Consider the following 19,561-nt stretch of genomic DNA (forward strand, 5'->3'; position numbering starts at 1 on the left):
TCATTGGAAGATACATTAGTCACTTTCATAACTGGAACCCATGACTGTGTTGCAAAGAGGACAGTGTGCAGGTGCAAAGTGTTTCTAGTGGTTTTCCTTCTGGAGGCAGCCCCTAGACTACCTTGCCTTGATGGTCCACGTGCCAGTCACAGGCGCGGGCGAATCCAGTGATGAGCAATGGTTGATGTTGTTGACACCTAGTGGCCAAAAGGTGGTGCTTGAGGAAAGTTGGAACTGAGCAGGCTCGAGGCCAGACTGAAAACTATATAACAGAAACAAATAAATAAAACCAGTTGTTGTTAATCTTACTGGTGTAGCCCTACTAAATACATTATACAGTCATACCTTGGAAGTCAAACGGAATCTATTCCGGAAGTCCGTTCGACTTCCAAAACGTTCAGAAACCAAGGTGTGGCTTCCGATTGGCTGCAGGAAGCTCAGACGTTTGGGTTCCAAAGAACATTCGCAAACCGGAACACTCACTTCCGGGTTTGCAGTGTTCGGGAGCCAAAACATTCAACTCGCAAGGCATTTGGGATCCAAGGTACGACTATTTGCCCTTTCCTCCCCACTTAACAGGCTGCCAAAGGAGGTGTAGAGATCTGAACTGGCAGAGAGCTTTTCTCATCCTTTTCTCATCACTTCGTTCATCTGGCTTTCCCGCTTCACGTATCTCTTTTTCTTCCTCTGGGCTCTCCCTATCCACAAGATGGGAGTCTCCAGCATGAGTGCTGTGGGCACCATGGCACCTTTAGACATCACCTTTGCTACCCACCTGAGCCCCCTGCCCCTCTTAGTTTTATTTTTATTAAATATAAATTAGGCCAAAGGCTGCATGAAATTAAGCCAAGGGTCACAAGCAGCCCCCAGCTGCAGTTTGCCCATCCCTGGCCTGGTACCTCCCTGAGTGTTGCTCTCTTGGGTTCCCACCCTGTAGCAAGGTTCTGTGGTGATGCTTGATCTATACGTAGTGTCATAGGGAGTGGGGTCTGGGAGAACCCTCTTCCCCCTGCACAATGCATGTTGAATTCTGTGCATGGCAATTTTGATCCCATCATATGCCTCTAGAAGTAAAAAGGTATAAGGGGGATCTGTTTATATTTTTATTTTTCAACCAAAATAAGTTTGGAGCTCTTTGAAAGACCTGCACATTACTGGGAATAGAATTCCGCACATGTTCTGTGACTGAATATCCCGCAGTGAATCTTGAGGGGAGTGAAGGGGGAGGGAGTATTATTTTACTACCTGAAGCAAAACAGGGGTTCTCTGTTAATACATCAGAATTAATTCCACCCCTTGAAAATCCAGATTTCAGATAATTTAAGCTGTCCCTGGGGCTTTCTAAGGACTTGGCCTTTTTGTACCATGTGTTTACAAGAATAAATACTGTCAACAGAGCTATATTTTTTTCATAAAGCTGAATATGTCAAGCAATAAACACTGGCCTAGTTTCTGAGCGAGCTCTATTTCGGTGACCTCGGCCAATTCTGGCTGCTTATCACAATGCAATTTTTCACATTTAACAGATCTTAAATAGAGTAACGTAATCTGTTTGACCTGTTTTGTGAATTAGAGCTTCTTCACATACTACAATTTTAAATGTATACAGTGGTACCTCAGGTTAAGTACATAATTCGTTCCGGAGGTCCGTACTTAACCTGAAACAGTTCTTAACCTGAAGCACCACTTTAGCTAATGGGGCCTCCTGCTGCCGCCACGCCACCGGAGCCCGATTTCTGTTCTCATCCTGAAGCAAAGTTCTTAACCTGAAGCACTATTTCTGGGTTAGCGGAGTCTGTAACCTGAAGTGTATGTAACCTGAAGCGTATGTAACCTGAGGTACCACTGTGTAATGTAAGCAGCCCATGTTTGAAAACTTGTGAATTTTATAGTATTGGCTGCAGCTCCCTGTCATGTATATAAACAGTGGCAAATATATTTCTAATAGCATAATGTGTGAAGCAGCTCTCAGAATTATATCATTAGGTGTTCTGTACATAAGGTGCTGTTTGCCTAATGGCTTAGTCCAGCAAAGCATTTTGGCTTCTTGTCAACGTTCTACATATGTGAGAGAATCTTTTGACTGTTAGCTTCAATGTACAGTGGTACCTCAGGTTACATACACTTCAGGTTACAGACTCCGCTAACCCAGAAATATTGCTTCAGGTTAAGAACTTTGCTTCAGGATGAGAACAGAAATTGTGCTCCGGTGGCATGGCAGCAGCAGGAGGCCCCATTAGCTAAAGTGGTGCTTCAGGTTAAGAACAGTTTCAGGTTAAGTACGGACCTCCGGAACGAATTAAGTACTTAACCCAAGGTACCACTGTACTGGAGTTGCAAGATGGTATTTGAATACAGTGGTACCCCGGGTTACAGACGCTTCAGGTTACAGACTGAACCCAGAAATAGTACCTTGGGTTAAGAACTTTGCTTCAGGATGAGAACAGAAATCACGCAGCGGCAGCCCCCATTAGCTAAAGTGGTACCTCAGGTTAACAACAGTTTCAGGTTAAGAACGGACCTCTGGAACAAATTAAGTTCTTAACCAGAGGTACCACTGTATTGCTTATCCTCACCTTGACGTCCATTTGAGGCATCATATGAAATAGGCACATAGAAATTCACAATTCCCAGTCAAATCTAGATTGTTTCATTGATTTTTTAAAAATTGTATTAATATATTGTTCAGATTTCAAAAACTTTTATATAGTGCAAGGAAGAACGAGATAAGAAAAGCAGGGAGTGAGGGGGGAAAGCAGAAAAAGAAAGTGTATTTGTTACAGGATTTCTGTTTTATCTGTGGTCCTTGGCCACCAGCTTTATTTTGCTAGAGATATATTGAACAAACAGGTAATCATTTCCAGAAGCTTATAGTCAAAGTCTCCAAAAAGATGTACTCCCCTCCCTTCAGCAAAGCACCATATTTTTCTGAATGTCTTTAAGTCTTTGTGTGTGTGCAGGGTGAGTGTGCATACATTATTCCATGGGTGGTGGAAGGCAATTATTCTTCATTGTATGGTCACGGTCCAAAATAACTTCCCTGGTTTCTTTCTTCTTGTTGGCCAGAGTAACTTTAATAAGTTTTAAATGGCCATTCCTGAGTTGGGCAGCTGCTAAGATTGCAATATGGGAGATTGCCTTCTGGCAAATTCATTTGAAAGGACCTTTGCAGAGCCAAGATTACATCACATAGGCAGTATGCTATACAGACATATTCCAGAATCAACATAGTGCATGATGCCATATCCTACGGAGAATGATCTGCCATAAAATGAAATGTTAAATTGTTTACACACTGGAGAGAAATTCTGAATGTGTGGAATATAATTTGAATAGGGAACTGGCAAAGGATGGTAGCTGCCTATTCCATATTATAGTAAGCATACAGCACCGCATAGTATGTGATGCTAAGCTATGTTAATAAAGGAAATAAGAAAACATGTGTTCCATATTAAAGGTCTTGAAAGATATTAATCATTTGTGTGCAGCAGGATATGTAGGCATACAACACAGGAGAAGGAATGCGTTAGGAGGGGCAGGGCTGCTGGACCAAGTGACATTTTGTGCCCATGTAAATACACGGAAAGTTATTCACTTAATCTGGCTCTTGTTTCATAATAAATGAAATATCTGTTGTATGCCTGTGCTTGAGGGGTGGGGGACGGACAACTATTACTCTCATTACACTGTTTTCTCCCACTCATGAGTCACATTCTTTACCAAGCACAACGGAGTGCCAGTGTTTGAGCTGCCTCTCTCTTCAACACCCAAACCTCAAATTGTCCTGCTATGAAATCATAGCTGACTGAATTAAAACAAGACTAATGTGGAGCATAATTGTACCTGGTCAGCCTACCAGCATCCTACACCATTTTTTCTCATTATCATATTAGGGCTGCTGCTGGCAAAGGCTTATTTGACAGTGAACTTTTCCCTTCCCACCAGTTGTCTTGAACTTTGGCAGGATCAAGACACTGGGCAATATTGCAATGTCACCAGTGGGGATTTGAAAGATTCTTTAAATGCCCATCTTGCAATTACAAAGGTCTCTTTACAAGTCCGCAGAATTAGATTGCAGAAAGCTGGATGAATGAACAGTGTGATTATTGTTATCATTATGCTAATGTTTAAGCATGGTGTTTTTATAATGCCCGTGTTTATGTGCAGTAAAAGCCCACTGAGTGAGTGCTGTCGTGTTTTAAGCCAAATGAGCACTAGGAAAAGAGAACAAACACACTGCATTTCAACCAGCGCTCATCAAAACCAGAATCTCCATGGGGAATCCATGAATATGAAATATATACATTTACTTATAATAAAAATCTGACAGTGTCATCACACAGCCCCCAGTGAAGGATTTGTAGTGCCACATCACAATCCTGGATTTATATGAAGTTAGGCTGCCTAACCTTCTCTAAGTAAGGTAGCTGAGTGGCATGCTCTTAAGAGCCAGTTCATCTTAAAGGTACAGTAATGTATATAATAAAATGGGTGTGAGTGAGTGTGCACACGTGCAAAAGAGGCTGCAGAACAGTAGACAGTGGCATGGAAACGAGGGTGGTCAGTGTACAAGGGGCAATTGAGAAGAGGAAGGAGGAAATGGGTGAAGGTGGAACTGTGTGTGCGCGCGCAGAGTCATGACCATTTGCTCAGTATCACACCAACATAGCTTTCCACCCTCTGCCACACACTTTGCTTTATTCATGATTTGGGTACTTGAACCACAGCTAAGGAATCAGTCCACATAAGAGTTAAGCAAACTCTCCCAGCTGCCACTTCTTCCCTGCGAATGCTGTCCAAGCACAGAGCTAGGAACCCTGTATTTGACTTAAAACACGTAGTTTTGTCCTCACAAACGAAAACAATTTTTTAATCCCCTTTCAGATATGCTTGCCTTTGAGTGTGCGTATTCGTCTCCTTTGATAATGTGAAAATAATAATTTGGCAGGACAGCTCGTTAGACAAGCGTCACAAGCTACATAATGTCTAACATCATCTAATACTAATTACCTTTTCTTGTTTGTCCTACAGCAGAGAGGGAGTCAAAAGGCAACGCTTTGGGGAGTTGAAAGGCTTCATAATAGGGCTTCTCACTCTAAGGGACAGAATTGTTTTGCCCCTTTGTTTTCAGGCCACTAATAAACCACGTCACGCTGTGAAGCTTTCCGTACTCTTTCTTGCTGTCTCATTTTAAGCTTTCAGCCCGTAGGATGTTGCTGCCTTTTGTATTTTTTAGTATGTTATCTTGGACATATTGATGACCGGTGTGTATGTGTATGTACTGTATATTCAAAATCCTATAGCAAGCTCATATTTCAACGTTTTGCTTCATGAAACTTCTTAAGTGTTACATTGCAATATATGAACCTGTCAGCCGCATTTGCATTCTGGGATTCTGACAGTGAATTAATTGTTTATATTTGCAAAAGCAAAATTTAGAGGACTGCTAAATACGCATTGTTTGATTCCTTTGCAAAACAATGTGATGCTGTTTGCATTTGAGTATTTGCTATGGGTAGAAGCCCTATGCTCTTACTTCTTTCAGTCCTGGCTCCTAAAAGGCCGAACGGTTTACTGTTTCTGTGTAGTACAAAGTGTGATAATGGATTGCTTCAAACTCTATTTAAATGGCATTAAGTATACTCCAGTTCTTCAAGGACATTTTAGAACAAACTGTACATTCTTAGTGATGACAAACAAGAAAAGAGTCAGCAGAGAACTGTTGAACAGGGTCAAATCACTGGTAGCCGGTTTCAAGGACTTGAGCTCTGCAAAAGTGCTCGGTATATCTGAATTAAAACTTTGCAAAATAGAAAAGCCAAGGCACATCAATGAAAGTTGCTAACTTTCAATTAAGTCTGAACTGTGGCATGGTTCAGAAAAAAATATTCTCATGAAGTTTGGTGGCTTTGCAATTTTATTATTGTTATTTATTTATTCAAGGCTCGGGATCATTTGAACCTAAAACTCAAAGGTTGCAGTCCTGGAAAACTGAATCATATGTGTGTGTGGTGGTGGCAATTCAGTCTAATTATTGTGCACTAAAAGCTGCCAACATTACTCCCAGCATGGAAGTTTTCATGTCATTTCAAGTTCTCAGTATGGATAATAAGGTCAAATGTTGTTTCTGGCTGTTGGTTTGGCTTTGCAGAGGAGCCTGGTTCTACTTGTAGGTCTCCTAGCTGCACTCCCCACCCATAAAACATACCTCTGAGTGTGCCCCTTCTTCACACAGCACAGAGTTATAATATGAAATTTGCTCCTACAAAGAAGTAGTGACGACACCCTACCTGGATCACTTTGGAAGCGGATAAGATAAATTTATGGTGGACAAGCCTATCAGTGACTACCGGCTATAAGAGCTGTGTTCCACCACCACTGTCAGAGGCAATATGCCTTTGAATACAAGTTGCTTCGAATCACAAGTGGGGAGTGTGCTGTTGCATTTGGTCCTGTTACCCATAGGCATTTGGGTGGCTACAGTGAGAACAAGATGCTCGATGATAATAATAAAAAGTGATGAGAGAACTGTTGCTATTCAGAGTTGACACCATTGGGCCAGATGGACAAACAGTTATTCTTGAGGAATAGCTTATCAGATCCACTAATCTTGGCATCCCATAAGACACAGACAGCAGCAAGCTGCTAGGTGAGGGGCATCTTTTTAAATAAAAGGCTGCACAGTCGTACCTTGGAAGCCAAACGGAATCCGTTCCGGAAGTCCGTTCGACTCCCAAAACGTTCGGAAACCAAAGCATGGCTTCTGATTGGCTGTAGGAAGCTCCTGCAGCCAATCGGAAGCTGCAGAAGCCCCGTCGGACGTTCAGCTTCCAAAAATAGTTCGCAAAGACTCTCCTCCTGCAAAAGAGGGGAGTGGTTGTGGGCAGGAGCCGGTTCCCGCCTCAAGCAGGGGGTGTTAGCCCCCTTGCCTCCTCTCACCTGGCTGGCGCACCACGCCCACGGGCAGGCACCTAACCAGGTGCCTCCGAAGGGGCGTGGACGGCAGCGTAAATCGCTGCTGTGCCAGCCACGCGGCCCTCACTCTTCGTCGTCCCATCGCGAGTCACCCACCCTCCACTCCCTTAGAGATCAGGGTCTCAGTTTCTTTTGGCCTTGCTATGGACCTTAGGTTGGTCGCCCTGGTTGTCCGGGGGGCCTGGTAGGAATTTTTCCATTTGGCATTAGGCTTTGTGGTTTTTTCGACTACCTCGTAGCAATCGTCACAACTTTCATGGTATTGGTGGGTAGGTTAGGCATTGGAATAATGTGTTGTGGTGTGTGGAAGGGCTAGGTGTGGCCATCGCCTACGCCTTCAATTTTTGGGTATTCCGTTAAAGGAATCCGGTGGTCGTGTATTCTGTCTGATGCCTGCGTGGCGGGAGGCCATGGCATGACCCTCGGTGACATCAGGGGAGAGCTTATAGTTGGATTAGCATCAACAGGCTCCACCTACTGGTGAATAAACCCCGCTCTCTAGACTCACCCCTCTCCGAGTGGGTGGAGTCAGCTGACGTAATCCAATGCCTAAGCCAATACCTTTTCACTCGCTGTAATCAATAAAGTTGTGGCCTTTTCTTGCCCATTAACCTTATATCACATGTCCGTGTGTTTTCATTCCACTATGCGGGGATCGGGTCCTCGAACCACAAAGTTCACTTCTGGGTGTGCTGCGTTCGGGAGCCAAAACGTTCGAGAACTAAGCTGTTCGACTTCCAAGGTGCGACTGTATAAACATGAGAGTAGCTAGGTGTTGATTAATAATGTGAGGGAGCCTGTGCATGTTCTGTTTGATTCAGACGGCTTGAGATTGCTATCAGTCGCTGTACTTAAAATGTTAAATGATTAACTTCAAACGTAAACCTTCCCTACCAATTACATTATGGTATATGATAGTAATAATACGTCAGTGAAAATAGGTAGTGATGTTTTATTTTAAAGAAACCAGCAATGATTCAACAAGACTGTTATAGAGCAACTGGAACAAATACTGCTCAGCTGATGTATAATTAGTCTGGAGAAATAAAACACTCATTCAGAACTTGGCAAGATCTAGAGTAAGCGGTGTAGCCTGCCAATTCCCAGTGAAGGGGAAATGGTAGCCAATCCCTTCTCTACGTGCTACCAAAAAGAACCCTTTTGTTTCCTTGGTATGCTGCTAGCTTTCTTTCACAGAATCTTTCCTGTTCCAAAATTCAAGGGCCCATCATTATCACTTACCCTTTTCACCTAAGGTGGCCTCTACTTCAAGGATCAGCTCTCAGTTGGCATCTAGTATCTGCAGGAGATTTGATAAAATGCACATAAAATCATAATGTAGAGGATAATATACTGCTAGAGGTGTTAATATTGCACTTTGGTCTGGATATGCTTTATAAGAAAAATGTATTCATCCTATTTCTATTTGTTTGCTCACTTTATAGCCAGTCTTTGTTTTGTTTTTGGCTTTTTTTGAAAATGATGAATATATACACACACACTGCAAATCCTTCTCACAACTGGAGAGTGTTGATATTGGTTGCATGCTGGCTAGAGAGACCCCTGAATCCATTAGGGTCAAAGAGTGTGTGTATATATAGTTAATAGCAGCTGAGAATTAAGAAGAGCCATGGTGTTTATGGTAAATGAACATTCTCTCTTAGCTGTGGTTCAAGTGCCCAATTCATGAGTGGCCATACAGTCATATTTGCATCAAGTTCTACTCAGCATTCAAAAATCGCCAACGTGCATTTTGTACCTGGCTGTTGCCCACTTGTGACCAAGTGATGATGACCGGGTACCAGGTTGGCCCCTGATGTCTCCACCATCTGGAGCTGCATGCCTGAGGATCCTTGGATCCTGTCTGTTTTCACTCACTAACAACACATCCTGTATAATTCTATCTGTGATACTTTATCTGCACAATCAGATTGAATTTCAGGAACACATAAGTCATATTGAAGAATACAACTTTTGAGCCGCCTGGCCCCAAAATGCCAACTAAACATTCTGTTTTGATGACTGTAACACTGGCTTAAGGAACCATTTGGTGCCTAAGTTATATAGCTGAGTTTCTAACACTGGTTCTACTTGTAAAAAATACTGTATTTTTCTGTGTATAAGACTCCCCCCGACCCATTTTTTCAAGTTTAAAATTGGGGGTCGTTTTATACATCAATAGTGCATATGAGGGATTTCTTTATTTAGAGTCCAAAAAAATAGGGGTTGTGTTATACATGGGGGCATGTTATACACAGAAAAATACGGTAATCTGTAGGAAATCAAATGATGAGTTGAGTTGTACAAACTGAGAGCCCTGTCATATGTCCTTGAGGAAGTGGGTTTTTTTAGTAAAAAGCTAGGTGATTGTGAAAATTGCATCTGAATAGTATAGATCTGTGGAAAGTTTTGTTTTTGCATTTGTAAATACTGCTGTGGAGGGAGGGAAACAACCTCAGAATAAAACCCCATCTTGTTTTAGTTTGCAAAGAAGCAGAACGTTCTATTCCTAGAGGAGCCACAAAAGTGCTTACAGGCAAGGATTCCCCACACAAACATCTTACACGTACACTCAGTTTTTCAAGCTGAGAAGTGTCAGGCTGTGTTTGTCTATGGAAGGGAGACGTGAATGGAGTGTATTTATTTTAGCACATTTGGTACATGGCAAACCCACCAGAATCACTTTTAACTAATACATTTTAATTACGCTAAAAGAACTACTGCTGAAGAAATGCCTTGTTTGATATTCTAAATGACACTTAAGATTTTTTAAAATCACTTGTAAGTTTTGCTGTTGTTAGAAAAGATTGGATTGAAAGCATAGCCCTGGCCAGAGTCCAGGAGTGCGATCCAGGGATGCCTTGTGCTGTTCAAGGACCCCTTGTAATGTTGTGGAAGCTGTACAGGAATGCTTTGGTGCTCTTGTACAGCTCCCATTCATTCACTGTCAGTGGAGCTTCCTGCGGAAAACTTATCAATGGAGTACACCCCCATAAGCCAATATAGATTTATCTCAGTTTTTCGTTTGGTATTATTTATTTTCTGTCCCACAATTCTTTTTGGGAGTGAAGGTTCTTCTCCATCAGTAAGCACTGTGAAGGCACAACATGGTGTCTTTAAAATCGTTACCCAAACCAGAGCTGACCAGAATAAAATATTAACCAGAAAGAGAGGAAGCCACACAGAAACGCAGAAAGCAGGCAGCAAAAGCTACAGTAGTTTTCTCATAAATAATTTCTGACAAATGTTGCAACCTTCACTAGGGAAATGTGCAGAAACATGTATCTACAAATGCACAATTTAATCATGACATAAATACAATTGATACAATAACTTGATTTTTAAAGGATAGTGGATTACACTTTTATCTCCTTAATTTATTTAAGTGCACTTTCTTACCCTTCAAAAACATTTACGTACATTTTTTCTATAAATACATTATTATATGGGTAGCATTTTAATGTTTCTGGCAGACTCATAGTTACTGTATGAATTAGTCTTATGTCATGGTTACATTGTATATTTTTGGACATATGTTTTTGTAGTTTCCCCAGATGAAAATCAGTACATTGGAAATAATTCATCAAATAAATAACTGCCACACATTATGGTCTGTGCCTGCTGCATTCTTTTGGAATATAATGTTGAGAGTTGAAATTTTGTTTTGAAATGAGCACTTCTGCTTTGAGCTTTTCTTTTTTTTAATGTCATTAGTGGGAAAATGTCAGATTGGGAGAAGGTCATATTTTATAACATTACAAAATGTTCAAAATTATATTAAATGTTACTGTGTTCTTAGTTGTTTTAAAGCATACTTTATGGAAATGTAGTAAAACATTCACTAAATATTTTGATGATTTTTTGAAGAAAACCAGTTATACAAATCGGGTGTGGATATTCTGTGCTTTAAAAAACAACCCAGAATTCTAAACTAAGAAAACATGATTTTTTTCGAATAGTAATGCTAAGCAGTTATGTATACAATCAACATTATGAGTACAAGTTTGCATTTCAAGTTACACATTTTGCACAAGTTATCCTGATTGCTCAAGTTAGGGGGATGGGCAGGGAATTTCCAAGTTGACCTTGGCCGCAGCAAATTTTGTTCAGCAACCCCTCTGTATTTAAATACTCATTTTTCATGCATTTCCAAATACAGTGGTGCCTTGCAAGACGAAATTAATTCGTTCCGCGAATCTTTTCGTCTTGCGATGTTTTTCGTCTTGCGAAGCACGGTCTGTCGCAACTGCGCCTCTTCAAGCGGCTTTAAGAAAAAAGCAAACAAACTCGCAAGACGTTTTCGTCTTGCGAAGCAAGCCCATAGGGAAAATCGTCTAGCGAAGCAACGCAAAAACCGAAAGACCCTTTCGTCTTGCGCGTTTTTCGTTTTGCGAGGCATTCGTCTTGCGGGGCACCACTGTACTTCCTTGTTTTTGCAATTATAAAAAATAGAAGTCCACTTCTAAAACATAGCAGAATCCACACCCAATACTATATTCAGCTCTTGTACTGTGCTTTTGGGGAATTGTGATGTGCACACAAAGTGGCACACATCAGGGTCTCGCTTTGAAATTGTCAGGCACTGAGGGTGGACAAGTATCTTGAAACAGGCAGCAGGGAGAAGCATTGGCTAAAGGCCAGTAGTCTCATGGTACAAAGGCTGAGCCTGTTGACCTTCCCTAGCAACAAATTGCCAAGACCGTAGGAAATCGTAGATCTGGGACTTCTATCTGCACCAGTGGCGCCATGGTAGCTTCAGCTGGAACAACTCCCTGCAGCCCCAGGGAATTAGGTTCCAGTTTCTGATCCGTAGGGCTCCTGATTCCAGCATTTCAGAGAAATGCCTAAAAGGTTTCATATCAGCAGGAAACCAAACTGAAAGTTACTGTTTTGGATAAATGGATATTCTTCTTCTAGCCATATCTTCTGAATATCTACTTAGAGATTCTTCAGAACTGAATATTGTAATTTTTAAAATGTTACACACACACCCATGCAAGAAACAGTCTGTTTTAATTGTTGCCAAATATACTGCTTTGTATTTTTAGATTTGACTAATCTGTGTCAGGACATGACTTTTATATTGGTGGGGCTTTTTCTTTGTTGGTTTTCATTTGACCCAAATGGTGATTGCAGCTTGGGTATTTACCCTTCCAGATTACAGGAAGTACTAAATGGATGAAAAAAACAACATTGTTCTCCTTATCAGTTGTGCTCATTTTATTTTTTATAAAAAAACAGCTTAGCATGCTCCCTAATTGAGCTCATGCTGTTAGCTACAGTCAAGAAGAAACTTCAATGAAGAAATGCATGGTATGTTTTTTTAACTATGCATGAGGTGCGCTTTTTGTGATGAAGTATCAGTTTAGAATCACATGCAAAAATTGAAATACTGTTATTTCAAATACAAAGCAAGAAGTTCTATTTTCTTTGCCTGCAAAGAAACAGCACCTGCTATTTACATGTATTTTGGAGTCACCTGACTATAAAGGGCTAGGCCACTAGACCAGCCTTACACTAGCCTCTTGAAGCTAGTAAAAAAGCGACATCCCCATTCTTTAATGTAATAATGATCTGACTTCAAATATATCCAATGCCTCACTCACATTACGTGAGTGCATATAGGGTGTGAACACTGAGCACTGTAGCACAAGCAATTAGAGAAACTTTGCTTCAGATTAGGAAGTTATTTTAATGCCAGCTGCAGGACTGACCTTTTCTCATAGTGTCTCACTGTCCTTTCGGGCCTGCGATGATTTCTCCCTGGAGCTTGATCTTTATGGGAAGTTGGTACGTTTTGTATGAAATTAGGCTTTTGTATCACAGCCAGGCTTAACCTCCTTTCTGATACACAGGAGCTGCCAGTGGTCCCAGCTGCACAGCACTAATGCATTACATATAGCCATTGTGCTTTGCGTGGTGCTTAATGCGCATGAGAGAACTGGGCCAAAAAACGTTGAGATTATGGCAAGAGTGAAACAAAACAGATGCCTAAGGAGTGAGGTTTATCCAAATAGTTTAGCATTGACCTCACTTTCCACCCACTGAAATTACAGTACTGTGAAAATTACAGTTGATTTCCAGTTTTGATCTGAGCACTTAGGAAAGTACATCCCTTAGCACAAAAGTCCAACTGTGCTGACATTCCAGGGCACCCAACATTTTCCAAAAGGTGCCCACAAATAGAAATGTCTGGAGCCCTACCCATTTATCCCATCTGTGTGCTAAAGTGCAGCAGGGCCTTTGTGCTATGTAGGATGCCCATTGCAGACTGGGAATCGACCTCAAAACATTCCTGTGACCCAGTGATGGTCCCAGCTCTCTAATCCTACATTTGGATAATCCTTGTTGCATGTATGAGTAATGACTGAAGGGCAACATTAATGTTCCTTAAAAATCTGGACTTCTAAAAATCATAGACGTTTGTGAACAAGATGGCTCAAGTTAATTGAATGAAGCTGCCATAGTCATCAAGATCACAATGAATTGAAAGGTTATGGAATCCCCCCCCCCATTAGCTCCCTTTACTTGTGCAGTGGTGGTATTCATTAATTGAGCTTTAGTTTACTACAGTAGCATAACATCTTCCGACAGAGAAGGAATAGATAGATATTTTGGTTGTATCAATAAAGTCAGAGTAAGCACAGAATGCTGTGACCTTGAGGTGAGTAAGGGAGAGGAGAAGCAGCTTAATTCTTCAACCTTGAACCTTTTTACCACTCAGGGACACCCCAAAGCTGCTTTTCTGCCAGTGGGGAGAGGAGGGGCTGCTTTAACATTTCATCTTGGCATTGTTTTTCTATTCAAAATTGCCCCCCTGGCTGTTTTCCTTCCTGGAAGAAAAGAAATTGGGGAGGGGAGTTATTGAGTGGGAAAATGACCCAAGGGCACTCCCCGCCAGAGCACTCCTTGAAATTACTGTATCATACATCAGCTTGTTTTATTAAAGAAGCAAACAAAAAAAGATTTCCAGGGCAAAGCTGAACATGCAGTTGCATGCAGCATTTAGTTTGGCATGGAGATGTACAGGTTATGAATTATAGCACTTACTGGATTTTATATCAATCTATAAATATCAAAAGAAAACAAAGAACTCTTTTTGTGGGTACCATTACTTACATTAAGATCCAGACTTTTATGCAAAACATCCATGCTCCAAGTTAGAACTTTCAAGAAGTGCTTGTTTGATCTTCAAGACTGGTGATTAATGTTAATGATAAGGTGTTGATTGCTACATGGGAAATCTATTCATGGAAACAATAGCCTGTTATAATTCTTTTTAACTACCACATATGAGTGTTTAAACCTTACTCCCTTAAGACAATGGCCTCATTTATACATTATGATCTCCTGGTAAAACTGCCTTTTCTCTTCCTGGTTTACAATTAATTGTAAAGTACACACAGCGATACTAAAAGTTCAAAACAGAGAAGCATCCTCGGCCATTGTGGCAATATGAAAAAGAGATAGAAGGTGATAGAATCACAGAATGGTAAAATTTGCAAAGAGAACCGTGAAACCAATACAAACGTATTAAATAAATGTATTAAAGTTAAGACACCGAAGGGAAAAAATGCAATGCTGTACAATTCATACACATAGTGAACAGAAGTTGGGCATACGTTAAAAAATCCTGGGGCATTCAGCTGACTGATGGAAGGCAATGTGCTAGTACAATGAAACTTCCTCCTTCTCTTCCCCTCATATCTTCAATGTCATCCCCAAATCTGTTCTGGAGGGTTGGGAGACTATCGAGTGAAAAAAGCAGACAGTGTGGATTCTTCACTTACCCAAAAACCAGGAGACTTCTGATATTTAAGTCATATATCTCCCTTCAAAAGACATCCTCATAATGCTAAATACTTTCTCTTATCTGAATCCTGAATAAAGCAAGGTACCGCTTCAAACAAAAGAATAATGTAAACAAAAGTACATCTTTAAGGCTCTTCTTGCCTTTGGGAAGCTCAACATCCTCAGCAGTTAGTAATATTTTGATAGCACAAAACTATCAAGGGTTGTAGCAGTGGTGAATGGACAGCACCACTCCCACCCCTGCCCAGAGAAAGCCTCCATTATGGTGCAGCTGTTATGTTGTGCCACTATTTCAGTGATTTGTCAGCAAAGTAGCACAAGTGACTCTTGCTGTCAAGCGCAGGTGTTGAAATAGAACCACTAGACCAAAGGACAGAGTGGAAGAAACTGTGACGATATTTCTTCCGGAGAGGCTTGAGGAGATTACATACTTTGCTGGATATCACATAGAGATAGTGCATTAGGGAGATAGCTACTCCCTGTTGATTAGCCCCAGCATGAAGTATTCAGAGATAAAACTGCTTCTAAATATGGGAGGGTCCATTTTTAGTTGCTGTAATGAATCGTCATTGATAGATCTGCGCTCTGTAATTTGTATCAAATATTTTTTAACGCAACCTACACAAGCTGAACATGTTGTGGCAATCAACCCCTTTGTTACCTTTATTTAGAACATTATGGCGTGATTGCTAATCCTTATGTAACCAAAGGTGGCATGGCTCATGTACAAGAGGGTATCAGCAGGCTGCGGGGAGACCCAAGTCTTTGAAAAGTACAAAGCAAATATATTTAGAGTGGGGAAACTAGTCAGGTGTGGGACCCCCAAAACAGATCCAATGAGATCTGAACATTTGTAGTGGCCACAAAATGCAACACAGATTGAATGGGCCACAAAAGACAGCTGAACTGGATTCCTTTTGGTATTGGAGTGGAAATTTCAGGCTTTGTCTTTTATATCCGCTGTTAGCATGCTAATTCATTGGCTGTGTCTGCATGCAGCATTAAACCACAATTGCTTTGCTTTGCTCCTTTTCTCTTGCCCCTGACTATGCTGTATGGGGGAGGAAACAAACCATAAGCAAATCAGGGAGTCTGGTTTCTCAGGCATGTGAACCTGGGCTCGTGTTTTGTTTTCTCCAAACAAACCGCAATTAATTTGCCAGGGATAAACCTTGGCTTCTGCCCATGGTTTGTTTGGAAGGAGACAAGTCAGGAGCCCAGGTTCACATGCCATTACAAGCCAGACTCTGGTCTGCTTATGGTTTGTTTCATTCCTCTGTAACACATGGTCAGGAGTTGGGGTGGACTAAAGCCTTCATTTGTATCAAGTCATAAGATCTATTTTTGCATGTGAACCACAGTCAATACAAGTACTGTGTGACTATCTGCTTGCTCATCCCTACTAGTTCAAAAGGCAGAGCAGAGGCTAACAGGATCAGTATATAAGACACAGTTCAAAATAGCAGTTGTTTCCCTGATTGGTGCCTTATTCTTCTGGAATCATTTCCCCCACTTGTTTTTTAAAACCAGCTCTAGAGAGAAAGCTGTCATCTGGATGAGCCCTTACAGATGTAGCTGCAAGAAAGTTAGTGCAACCTCTTCATCCTCCTTTTATCTCAAAATACACAGATGTGTTGACCACCAGGACATATCGAAACATGCTTCTGAAAATGAACTGACTGTTGATTACATGATGTGTGTGTTGGGGTCAGTGATGGAGCGCACTGTTGAACCTTTTAAAAAAACGAATATTGTTAATATTTTCGGTAGTTTAAATAGGTGGTGCAGCTCTGCTTCAGGCAACTTTTTCTTTTTCTTTAGCATGGATATTATTGTTTTGTAGCATAGACACCTAGAGATGAACTTGCAGGCTCTTGGTAGAGCACGTCCATTGGAATCTGGAAAAACAGAATTACTTTAGAGGGAATCACGCAATCTGGTCCCTGTTTGTACTTGAACTTGACCAAGCAAACTGAAATAAAAATAAGTTTACTTAGGATGTTGTTGTTGTTTTTAAAATATCCAGTTGCTAAACGCTATAATGACTAGTTTTTTGGTTACATGCACACACCCATACAATGCTGGCAATACAAAGCCCTTCATCTTAGCACTAAGAGGAATCACAGAAAGTCTGACAGTTGAATCCTTCTCTAGCTGATGGTAGAAGTCACTAGAGAGTGGTGCCACAGAAATCCAGAACACTGCATGTGAAGTGACGCCAGATTGGAGGAAATCCATAGGAGGGTGGAAAACATTCAAAATAGAATGGGTCAGATGACTTCTCAGGAAGTGCAGAGATAAGAAGGCAGAAGGGAGGAACAGGTTGTATGCTTTAAGGCTGATGGAAAGCTCTGTTAACATGAGAGAGGGTAGCCTAGGTTCTCACTGGGATTCAGGAATCTGCATCTGTGCATGCCAAATGTAAGGGGTGTGGGGGTGTGGGGGTGTGGGTGTTGCTTGGATTAAAAGTTAATTTTATTTATTTTTGCCATTCCCCCCATATAGGACGAGTGTATATTTTAATACATTATCATGTATGCAAATTTAAAGCTATTGTCTTAACACTGAAGTAGAAGGCTTTGGGGGGAAATGAAGCCTGTCTGGTTAGAAAATGATACCCTAAAATTTGGATTTCTCTACCCGCCTGCAATCCTATACCCACTTAGCTCATAGTAAGGCACATTAACTCGGTTGGATTTACTTCGGAGTAGACATGGATATGATAGTATTGTAGCTTGTTTTTAATGTGAGTGAGTAAGTGATTCAGTAGGTAGTTCCATCTCTACATACTGAAAATTGAAGTGTAATGATGGATGATCTTTAAAGAAAATTGTGTCCTTCCACCTATTTCTTTATCCTCTCTTCTCTCTGCTAATCAGATTTATTATAAGTAGCTCATTTTAATTTGGATCCTCCTGAAATAACATAGAACTCTTCCACAGCTGCAAAAAAATAATTCTAAGTTAATTCTAACTATACCATAATTTTCCTTTAAAGAGGGATATGTGTATTTAGTGTGCAGTTTTATATATTTGACAGCAACAGGTCTTTAGGCTACAGCATAATAGTAACACACTTAGTTCTCGTTTAACACAATGGGTCTTACTTCTTAGTAGAGATGGAGGAGATAACACTGTAAATGGGTGCTTTGTTTGCTTTTAGTTTAAAAACCTAGTTTCACGCTTTGTTTGGTTCTTGCTTTCGAGTTCCTAATTTGGTTACCAGTAACTCCAACTCGAGGATTTTTTTCCCTGCTGAATGTCATCACATTTCAAAGGTGTGAGAGCGATGTGGTCATTTCCTGCCTTTTTACAGCTTCAACAAGGATTCTCCCCCCACTTCCCGCTCCAAAATCTTGGTAACATCACATAATAGCACCAGGTCTTTTAAGAACAGACAATTGAAAGACACCCATGAATTTTGTTGCTAAAGAGGTAATATAAGATGACATCATTCATTTAAGCTAGACAGTGACTCATATACATTTGACCTGAGGGTGGAACTCAGTAACAAGGGTTAGCATGATGTCATTTGTGGTTGCATAGTGCTTTTCACAATTCCCCTTTTTACCATCTAAATAATTGTAGAGAGCATGAGATATCAAAGTACAGCAGTATAAGGGCAAACATAGCTCTGTTTGTTTTCTGATCAAAAGATTTGGATTTTGTTCCTGGATATAGAAGCAGCACACTTGTCCTTTGTAAAGAGACTGAAAAACTAAATCTTGAACCCACACACCTTTTTCAATTCTGCAGCAGTTGCGTTGTTTTTATATAAATATTATATAATATTTATTTTATATTTTGCTTTTATTATAAACCCTCACTTAAAAATAGGAACTCTTGGAGTTTTAAAAAATTGTGTATCTGTAGTCAGGGTCTTAATTCTGACTAATTCATTTACTTTTGTGTTGCATTTTGCTAACTTTTGTAACACACACACACACACACACACTTCATCATCTATACTGTATATTTTTTTGAGATACTTTTTAAGAAAGTGTTCTAATTGCAGAAGTGTGTCTAGGAAAAAGTGTGTGGTTAATTTCTGGAAATCAGAAGGGCTGCAACTTAAATCATTATAAGCTTTTTCATGTCACACATAAAGGAGACAATTTGTCGTGATAAGGATGTTAACACAAGTGCAAAGTGTTTTAGCAAGATGCATAAAAACATCTGAGAGTGTTACCTGCCATTGCTTCTCCAAATATCAAGATCTTTGGATGGGGCCCTGCTACCATTGCCTTACTGTTGAGAAGCAGTATTAGCATTGACTAAGAGTGAAACCTGTTCAGCAGTGATATTTCACTTGAAGATGGCTCTTCCCCTTGAAGTTTGCAAGTTTTACTAACTGACGCTGCTGACCTTCTGGAGCAAGCTGAGACAATTTTGTTTCAAGTTGCCTTGCAGAATAATTTTAAGCTGGTTTTGATGCAGGGCAGGCTGGTGATTCTCGGCTTTAAAAAAAAAGTGACAAATTTGAATTCTTTTGTATTGTTCTTGAATTGTTTTTAGATTTACTTTCCTTTGTTGGTAGGCAACTTACTGGACACAATTTTGGCTGGAAAGGCAGGATAAATAAACAATAAATGATGGAATTTTGGTACCCAATCTGTCTATATCTACACTACATCGATATGCTTCCTTTTGCCAGGTCTGAGTATGTAACTCCTAGTGGTGATGCACAAGTATCACTTGTGGCTTTACATGGGAGTAGGGGCTCTTTTTTTTTTTTTTTTTTTTTGCAACTTGCAAGATTCATGTCTGCAATGCTG

The 19,561-nt window shown here is 40.6% G+C and overlaps 1 protein-coding gene across 5 annotated transcripts in view; it reads left to right on the forward strand.

The window, feature by feature from the left end:
* The window catches only part of KCNQ1 (potassium voltage-gated channel subfamily Q member 1), a 333,723-nt gene that overhangs the window by 193,572 nt on the left and 120,590 nt on the right, over nucleotides 1–19,561 (forward strand). The gene's annotated exons all lie outside the window — the stretch shown is intronic.

The sequence above is a fragment of the Podarcis filfolensis genome (genome assembly GCF_964270895.1).
Source record: "Podarcis filfolensis genome assembly, chromosome: 1".
NCBI lineage: Eukaryota > Metazoa > Chordata > Lepidosauria > Squamata > Lacertidae > Podarcis > Podarcis filfolensis.